Raw genomic sequence first — 9,965 nt, forward strand, 5'->3', positions numbered from 1 at the left:
TAGCTCAAGGTGAGCCAAATGGCACTGTCCTCTAAATGCAAGGATTAGATTTAGTGTTAGAAAAACCACTTTAATGAAGCTGCATTCTTTAACCTAGAGCGTGACCTTCTTATGTCAGGCCCATATGAAAGGTAACATGCGCTTTGCTGTTAAACAACCTTTTTCTGCCGTCTTCACCTGAATTTTTTCACCCTGGAATCCACTGCTGCCCTGCGACCATGTTTTGGCATTACCGAGTTCACGCTCAGAGCAGCCTGACATTACAGAAGTTTTGCATGTGAAACAAATTAGAACAAAAATGGGCCCTGAAGATAACACGGCGAGGTTTTCTTTTTTTTTTTTCTAATTCATATTTTTATTAAGGTTTCAAAAGCAGGCATTCACAGTATGTACATAATGTAAGCATTCTTCATACTTAGGTTATCTGCCTTAAATACTGAAATAGTATTTTAATTTACATCCAAGTCATAAGGGAAGAATACTTACAACGATAGAAGTAATTGAAACCATCACATAATCCGAAAATCAAAAAACAAAAAACAAAACTAACAAACCTAAGAAAAGAGAAAAAAAAAAACAAACAAACAAAAAAACAAACAAAAAAACAAAAAACAAAACAAAAAAACAAAACAAAAAAAAAACACGGATATGTTGGTATGGGGTGATCCTATAAATATATATACATACATCATAATTATTGGTTTGTAATAGTAAAATCTGGCCTATGAGGCGTGATATATTTAACCCAGTTTTCCCAATATGATGTAAATTTCTCCAGCTTGTGGTTAACAGAAGCTGTTATCTTTTCCATGTTATAAATTTCCATTGTGACTTCCATCCATGTACTTATGTTTGGGCTCTCTGGGGATAACCATTTTCTGGTGATATTCTTTTTACAGGCCACCAATAAAATATTTATTAAATGTTTATCATATTTAGGCCATTCCTGAGGTATATATCCAAAGAACATAGTCTTACTCTCGAGAGGTATTTCACGTTTAAAGATATCCTGTAAGGCATTATGTATTTCTCTCCAATAATCCCTCAAGATTGAGCAGTCCCAGAAAATATGGTAATGATTTGCACTTTGATTTCCACAGTTCCTCCAACAAGCAGGGGGGTTATCATCATAATGAGACTTCTGAGAAGGTGTTATAAAGTATCTAATTAGGCACTTCCAGCCAAATTCCCTCCACTTTTGTGAGCTGGTACACATCCACTGATATCTCCATATTGCCGTCCATTCTTCCTCTAATATTTTTATCCCTCCTTCCTTCTCCCATTTTGTTCTAATATATGAAGTCGAATGTGGTTTCAAATCCATTAGACCCTTATAGAGACATGATACAATTCTATCAATAGTTTCTGAGTTAACACGGCGAGGTTTTCATCCTACTTTCTCTCTAATGAGCTGATTACAAAACACAAGCAGACCTCTTTTTGGACCCAAGCCACAGAGAGAGAGGAGAGGATGGCAGCAACAGAAACGCCATGAGGGAGGAGGGGGAAGGTTTGGAGGAACTTGCTGAAGACAACCACATGTCTCTATATCCTAGCTCAACTCTGAGCTCCGACTCTTGTCTCCGGCTTCTATCTGAGAGGAGACTGTGGCCTGGCACTGAGTCAGCATGATGTGGAATCTAATATTTCCCATCATATGGAAATGTAAGAAAAGGAGCCCAGCTGCCCTGCCCTTAAGGCTGCGTTGACTTTGTAGCTATGGGAGGGCCTGGTGTAAATCACAACTTACAAACTCCCTGCCCTCTCCCCTTCCCAACACAAACCCCAGAGTTAGGAGCACAAACAGATCCCCCTCCTCTCTCTCTTTGAGCACGATGGCTGCATTTTGCTGCGAGTGGCCTCTGCGCAAACCCCGATCTCTGCCTCTGCATCAGATTAGGGCCAACGGCAAACAACACAGACAATACTGCATTGTCTGTTAGCCTGTGTCAGTCTATCTCACAGCTCTCCACCACACAGAAAAAAGCCTGCTGGGTGTTTAATGAGGAAGTGACAATGATACAGTGAAGGGAAATCAGAAATCCTCCTCATCAATGGCACTAACAGCTGATTCCACAGCCAGTCAGGGGGGCAACATGGACTGAAGAAAGCATGCATGAGCTTGGAAACATTACTCTGCCTTCCCATGTGGTTTCCATTTGTTCACAATAAACAGGACACCATCATCACTTTCTACAGACTCAAATATTTTGGGAAGACAGTTCGACTTAGTCTAAAGATGTGAAGTTCAATCTTTAACCTTTTTTTATTTACAATACGCACAATATGAGAATGCAAATGTCCAATTTTAGTCTGGATATTAAACACCTTGACAACATTTGATTGTGCCCGTGTAAAAAAAACTATTTCCTAAAGTGTGAACAGGTCAAAGGTCGACTATTTCTCTGTGCTGTGTGCTACATTTAATAAAAAGCAACTGTGGACAATATCTGAAGCTGATTCTCTGTACATGTGCAGAAGAGTGCAGTGCAGTTTAGGTGCCAACTTTCTGTTTACATCTATAAATGCTAGCTACAACAGGAAGTGACCATATCTGAATGAAGTGGTAAGTTTTCACCTGATCATCGCTGAAATGCTTTGCAGTCTGCCTCTGTAGACTGTATGGGAGCATACAGACACAGTTTAATAAAATTCTAGAATTTCACTGGAGCTTGGACTTCTTTGATATCAGTTAGTACAAATAACCGCACAGCAGCCATATTATTGGTCCGATAATTTCATTAAAAATGCGTCAAAAGGCTCAGGCAGCATAAACACAATCCAGAGGTCCAGGTCAGGGACGAGGTGAAGCCTAGCAGACAGCTATCAACTACAGCCATCTGTCAGTCAAAGAGACCACGCCCCCTAATGATGCAAAATATGCAAAACAATTTAAACAGGTGAGTTAAAAATATCACACAATTAAAGCTGTTGCGAAGGGGAAAATTAGCTATAGAGACGGAAAATAATTTGTTGCTCTCATGTGAAGTTGGACATCACATGGACGTCTATGGGCACTAACAGACTGCTGGAGCCTCAAGTGGATGTTAAAGGAACTGCACCTGTTGCTGTTTCCATGTTGGTTTTATTTTTCAGCTCTTGAGGTTACTGCTTGTAGCTGATACAGGCTAATAATGTCTGGTAATCTACCATTTTTCTAACGGTCCAAGCCAGAGACAAACACTTCATCACTTAGTCACAGGACTAAATTAAAAATATTCAGTGTTCGGCTTAAAAAAAACATCCAACCTGTCACTTTCCTTTGTCCACAGAGTTTATCTTGCGGTGAGATAATAGAATAAGTTTCACCACCCCACCCCCCCTCCCTCCCTTCCTGCAAATGAACTGACCTGTGGTGACCTGGGTAGGGTTTCCCCGCAAGACCCCCGCTCTGTGACCACCATTGTTCCTTTGTAAGCTGATAGACAATGATGATGTTAGACCTGAAACACTTTTGGGAAACCAGGCTTGAGATGAGTCAGTGGAGAAGCGTCTGTGAAGAGTTTGACCGGGCTGTGTGTTTGTCCACCGCTGCTGCTGATGACACATCGTGCATCACACCAAGTACAGTGTATACAAGAGTGGATGTGTTTAAGTTTTCCTCCCTCTTTGGAGAGTCTCGAGCTGGCTGAGGTAGAATTACATGACAGAGGAAGGCGATCGTTAGACCCTCAGTTTGGCTCAGTTTCCCTGAAACAACTTATTTCCGCCGCAATCGTGTTGAAGATGAAGGAGAAAGGCTGCAGTGACTGACGAGGTCAATCGGCCTGTAATGAGCTTGTCAGTTATTTTACTGCACAGCCCTTAAAACGGCTTGTTAAAACTACATTATCCTGCATTTTCACATGTGTTCTCACAGGCCATGTGTGCTCCTTTTGAATGTGGCGTGACCTCTGTTTCTGTGCCGGGATTCGAGTGGCCACTCGTACCCGCTCTAGTGTAAAGAGGACGAAGCCCAGCCCGGATATGATGTGAGCCTCTTTAACCTCACGCACTTGAGTCAGAATTGAACGGGACGCCTCGAGGGGAGAGAAACAACAAGTGTTAAAACAAGCGGGGATTGTCCTGCGCCGCCCGCCATGCCAGAAGCAAAGGAGACGGGATTGAGTGAAGGGCTCTACACATGAATGTAAGCGGCCATCTCTCTCTTTCGCTCGCACACTTTCCCCTCCGTCTGAAGTGCAGGCTGACTGTGAAAGATGGCGGTTGCACGCCGCCTTTTACTGCCGCTCTAAACGCCCATTAAAGTCTCATCAATTCATCCCTGCACATTTTAGTCCTCAGCACACCTCCCCACCCCGTCTGTCTGTGTGCTGCGGGTCTCACAGTGAGTCTCATCATCACCAAATCAGAGTGTCTAACAGATTTCATTAATACAATATCAGATATTTCTCACTTGGTCCACATGTCAGCTTTGAGCTACACATTTCATTATGTTTTATTTTCTAAATCATAATCATTAACTTCGGGTTCAGCAAATTGAAATAAAACAAACCAAATTAATTATTTTACAGCATTTTTTTGTGATGGTGAAAATCAGTCGTTATATATTTAATCCCTGCATACAAACCTATACTAACACACAAACACACATCTTGCTCTGTAAGGGGTGTGTGATCGCACTTATCATCCCCTCAATAATGTGAATATTTAACAATTATGTTTTTTTGTCTTTTAAAAGAGAAAGAGAAACTGATAATGAAACTGATGATATCACGTTTTCTATATTTTTAAAAAAGCACAATGGCCGTGACAGACGTGAAGACAGAATTGTGAGTTTCCTGATCTTTTTGACCCCTCAAATTTCAAGTCAAAACCCTTTTTTTAAAAAGCACACCACACAGCGTGAAAAAGAGGGAGAAATAAAACCATAACAGCCACGTCGATATGATAAGCAGAAGAACTCAAAGAAAATATATAAGTAGAAATGGCATAAAAAAACCCCATTAAAGACTCAGAATGGACAAAAATCCTGAGACACCACAGCCTGAAGTGAAAACAAATTAAAACAGAAAGTAATCTTAAGTTGTCAGTTATGGGACTCTCACAGAGACGGTCGCTTCAGGTTTTAAGGCGTGCTCAGAGAAGATTTTAGCAGGATAACTAAAAGCTGGTTTCAAACCGAGCTTCTCCAGAACCTTACAGAGCATCATGCGTGCTGCCTCCTCCACGCTCTGTTCAGGCAGATCACTCACCTAAAGCACATGGAGTGTGAATGCATCTGAAGCTGAGTATTTCCTGCTTTACGCTCAGACTGGTCGATTATTCAAATATTAAAATTTCACTTAGATTTGTCTTCCAATCATAATGAAAATCAATCAATCAAATCAATTTTCTCTTTAAAGATTCAATCTTTTTTGTGCACCTTAGCGCACCTACAGTAGTGTGCTTTCACCTCTCCCTAAAAGCTTAAATCTAATCACTGTTTAGTTCAGCTCAAGCCAAGATGGTTTAAAACACCCTTTGGTCAATGAGATCAACAAGAAATAAAAGTTTTAGAAGGAAGGATGTTGTCTGCAGCAGATTAGGTTTTAGCTTCAGCTCTTAAATTTTAGGTTCTTGGGCCTAAAGTTCAATTTAAAAATTTGAACTTGAACTGAAACTATCTCACCCTGACTCGGTCCAAAATTAATGTCTGAAAAACAACTTTGCAAAGCTGAGCAGGGACAACATGACTCACGGTTTTCTATTTACATTTAGTTCATCAGTCAGGGAAAAGAGCTGCAGCTGGTGACGGACTGCCTGTCAGGAGCCTGGAGGACATTTCCCGGTAGCCCGAGGCTCATTTTGGCTCGCTACAAACTCGAACGGTAATAAAGCAACAGGCAGGCAGGAGTTAACAGGCCTTTCACGACCGACTCATCAAGATCGACTCCCGCTCTCGCACACAGACTCTCTCACTACCATGTCCACGACGCTCAGGCGTGCACATGCTTCTGCTCCTCTGCCAGTAATGTTTAAGTTTTTCAAAAGAAAATGAAGGGAGGAGGAGGAGAGAGAGGAAAGAAGAAGAAGAAGATGAAAAAGGCCCAAAGATGCAGTTACAGACTGAAATGACAGTCTGAGGCCAGCTCAGTGAAAACAGGAGCAAAAACACACACACACTCTGTCGTTCTCAACTATTTTTCATAATCCTTTAATATAATCATTTAGCTCACTTTTGTATTTTCATCTGCTTTTAAAAATAAAATAAAATCAAGTAATTGTTTTGTGTCGATTAGCTAATATCGCCAGATTCCTCTTGACTCTTTTTATTGGTGCCTCCACAGCCTTGGAATTGAGTTTTCTAATCCACATAACTTTCCAAAAGAGGTGTCTAGTGCCTGTTTGATCAGCATACTGTTATTACATATCATATGCTGTAACAGCGAAAAACAACATTTTTGAAATATTGTCATTTTAGAAAATGTGACATGTATTGAAGTATTGATTTATTAACACTCACAATACAGCCTTTCCCTGGAACTCCCTGCACTTGTTTTTTTTCAGTGCAGATCGGGGGGGACAAAAGGCATAATAAACATAAAGATGAATTGGACACCTATTTTTTTTTCCATGTCCCAATTCCCATGGCTATTCTAAAAATTGTAGCCTAAATGGAGTCAGATTGTCAGCCTAAATTGCTTTTTCATTATTTATTTTTCTTCTGCCGATCTACCACCAACAGCCAAGCATCCACGCATTCATCTTCTGGAGGTTCTGTACACTTTCTGGATTATAATCTGGATTACAATCAACTAACTGAAGTGATTGAAGGCACATATTCAAAGATTTGATGGCCAAGTGCTCATCAGTATGTCTGCAAAGTGTTGTCTGACGCTCCCTGCAGCAGTTCAGGGGTTTACACGGCACTTAAGGGAGCAAGCAGCAGCTATCCTTCATCCACAGCAGCTAAATTCCAGTGCAAACATTTTTCCGCTCAACCACAGAGGCCTCAGAAGCCCCCCCCCCCCACAGCTACTGCATCCCGACGCTGGCTGCACTTTATGCCATCACGAGGTGACAGGCCGCTGAATGGCTTCATTGGTACAGTGCAGACTGTGAGAGGCATTCTCTCTCTGTCTTTCAACTTTTGAGTTTACTCAGCAGGAGTGAGCGGTTGTGGTGTTGGAGAAGGAGGAGGAGGAGGGTGGTGGTGGTATAGGGGTGCTCCTCCCCCTCCTCAGGGTCACTTCACCCTCCAAACCCTCCTTTCTGCCCCTGTACGCTAGACTTCATCGGTATTTGCTTTAAAAAAAAGAAAAAAGAAAAAAGAAAAGTACCCCCTCCTCCTCTTCTTCTTCTTCCAACACACACACCTACGCACACACACACACACACACACACATTGACTCCTTTACCAGTATGTGGTTCATTAAATTTTCTGCAGACTTCCAAAAAAGACACACACACACACACACACACACACACACACACACACACACACACACACACACACACACACACACACACACACACACACACACACACGTGTTTAGATAGATGTGCTGTGGGGGAGATATCACACACACACACACACATACACACACAAAACAAAACAAAACAAAACAAAAAACAAGAAGCAGATCAATAAAATAGGGCCTGTGTGAAATGGGGGGCTTCAGCAGCACACGGGGGCTGCAGAGATGAAAGTGACATGGCCACTATAGGGTCTATGAACGGCACAGAGCGGAGCCCCCAAACTGAGGCTGAATGAGCTGAATAGGCTCATCCATTCTTCCCTCCTTTCACTCTCCATAGGCCTGAACTGTTGGAACTCTTCATTCCTCACAATGGCCAAACGCACTAAAACTTTTTCTTTTTTCTTCTCATGCAAATCACCTCAGCCCTGACCGCCAGTGTCATCATGTGCAGCAAAAAAACACACATGAACCTTCTCAGTTTTTAAAAAAGGATCACAAATGCTGCCATCATCTGAACCTTTAAAAAAATCAAAAAATTCTTTAGAAAAAGCTTCATTTTGGCCTTAAAGTCCAAAAAAATCCCAATTTTCCTAAATCTGTGTCTCATTAACATACAAATAAATAAATAATAATAATAAAGCAGATTTTCAAATGTGACTTAGAAAAATTCCCACCAAAGACGGGGCTTCTTTCCCACTAACATTTAGGCCAAAGCAAGTAAGAAAAAAGGGGGACTCATAAAAGTCCACCCATGACTTTGGAGATCATTAGCAGCGCCTGTTAGATAGGAGGGAAAGCCAACAGCAAATATAGCTGCTAAAGGGCCCCACAAAGGCGTGAAGTGTTTGTTGACTGCTCAGGCTGCAGAGCAAACAGTAAACTTTGAATCTTTCAACAATAAGTACACATCTCCCACAGTCCAAGGCACTGATGTGTCCACCATTCCTCAGCTCACTGTTTGATTTTTGCTCCTTTGTACCATTACAGGATTAAAAAAGTGGAGCGTGTGGCTGACATCAGAATAACTACAATGAAGCAGGAAAAAAATATATATCAAAGGTTATTTTTGCTTGAAATGAAACAAATGAAAAGAAGATAAAAATACAGTCGACTTTGGGTACGTTAGTGCTAAACTGTGAAAAGTGAAGCAGGAGGATTGGCGCCGGGTATTCTGATCACATCTCTTCCCATATGGATCAAGTTGCAGGAGCAAAAATTTTTTGGATTCCTGTGTCAGATAAGTTCAAAGTGCAAATGAGATGTGAAGCTGCCCTAAAAGCTTCATCTGCCGCTGACACGCAAGGCAGCCGAAACAGAGGAAGAAGAGGAGGAGGAGGAGGAACAGCAGTGAAACACTTTCTAACACAAGAGAGGGAAAAAAAACCCAGCAACATTAAAGCGACTCCAGTTAGCATCTGCACGAACTTCTCCTACCTTCACTGACGTCTCTTTTTCTCCTCGAAGCTCTTCCAGCTCCGTGTTTTTGCCGGGGGTGGGGGGTTGAGGACTGTGCCAGGAGTCGAGATTCCCGTAAACTAGAACCGAGCTGGCACCAGCACTGAGCGACGCTCTCCAGGCTGGACGCAAAACTCCATGAACCGAGTTAAGAAAAGTTTGGAAAGCCGCAAAGTTTGCGCGACATTACACTCCTCTCTCTCTCTCGATCGCTCTCTCTCTTTCGTCTCCCGATTCAGAGCGCAGTGTCTAACTTTTTCTTACAATCCATCTTCCTGAAGAGGTGCGCTTGTGCGTGCGTGCTGTGCTGTGCGCGCTCTCAGCTAACTAACCTCATGCTTAAGTTTCTTCCTTGATGCGCGTAAAAGTTTGGAAGCAAACGCGGTTTGTGTGCGTCTCACGGCAGTTGTTGCAGAGACATGCGGTGCTGTTGAGATCTTCAGACTGCTGATCTGTTTTCAATCCGACCCCCCTCCTTCTCTCTCTCTCTGTCTCTCTTCCCCCCCTCACCATCCCTCCTCTCACTCCCCGTGCTCCCTGGTGAGTTGGGCCATTTGCTGCACCAGATGGGCCGGGCTAACTCAATCCAGCAGTTGCAGAAAGCAGGGGGAAAAAGTTAGCTTAAGTTTCAGTTATTGCCCGGTTTTTCACAGGCTTCATCTTTAAGCGTGTCTATCTGAGCCGGGTTTAGACTTCACGCTTAAAATGCGCAAATCTGCATCAGCTGAAGCGCTGATGTTGGAAAAGAAATAAGCGCCTGGTAATTTTCCCTTTTGGGAGCAGTGATTTCTTTGAGTGGGTGGACACATTATCAAAGCGCTCTTTTATCATGAACAAACCAAACGCGCATTCAGCAACAGATACATCCACAGCCTGTAGTTCCAGTCACAGCTTGTTGATTTAAAAAGTAGACAACAGGCAATCTTCATAATTCATGCTTTGTTTACTTCCATGTAGGCTTTTTCATCTTGGTTGGAACCTTTTATTGAGCGGTGCAGCGGGGGCAGCACGGTGCGGACAAACGGCATTTATGATGTGATGCATGTACAGTAGATTTCACCTCACATAACCCAGGCAGTGGCAGAGCGTTCAAAGGCTCATTTTGTG

The 9,965-nt window shown here is 42.4% G+C and overlaps 1 protein-coding gene across 1 annotated transcript in view; it reads right to left on the minus strand.

Annotated features, from left to right (window-relative positions):
- The window catches only part of gli2a (GLI family zinc finger 2a), an 83,260-nt gene extending 73,913 nt beyond the window's left edge, over positions 1–9,347 (minus strand). The window contains exon 1 of the mRNA XM_085385578.1: positions 8,838–9,347. The gene's annotated coding sequence lies outside the window, so the exon portion shown is untranslated. The remainder of the gene's footprint in view (positions 1–8,837) is intronic.
- Positions 9,348–9,965: the final 618 nt, after the last annotated feature.

This window comes from Rhamphochromis longiceps, linkage group LG16 (genome assembly GCF_057381845.1).
Source record: "Rhamphochromis longiceps isolate RC_006_pf linkage group LG16, R_longiceps_female_GT1.1, whole genome shotgun sequence".
Classification (NCBI taxonomy): domain Eukaryota; kingdom Metazoa; phylum Chordata; class Actinopteri; order Cichliformes; family Cichlidae; genus Rhamphochromis; species Rhamphochromis longiceps.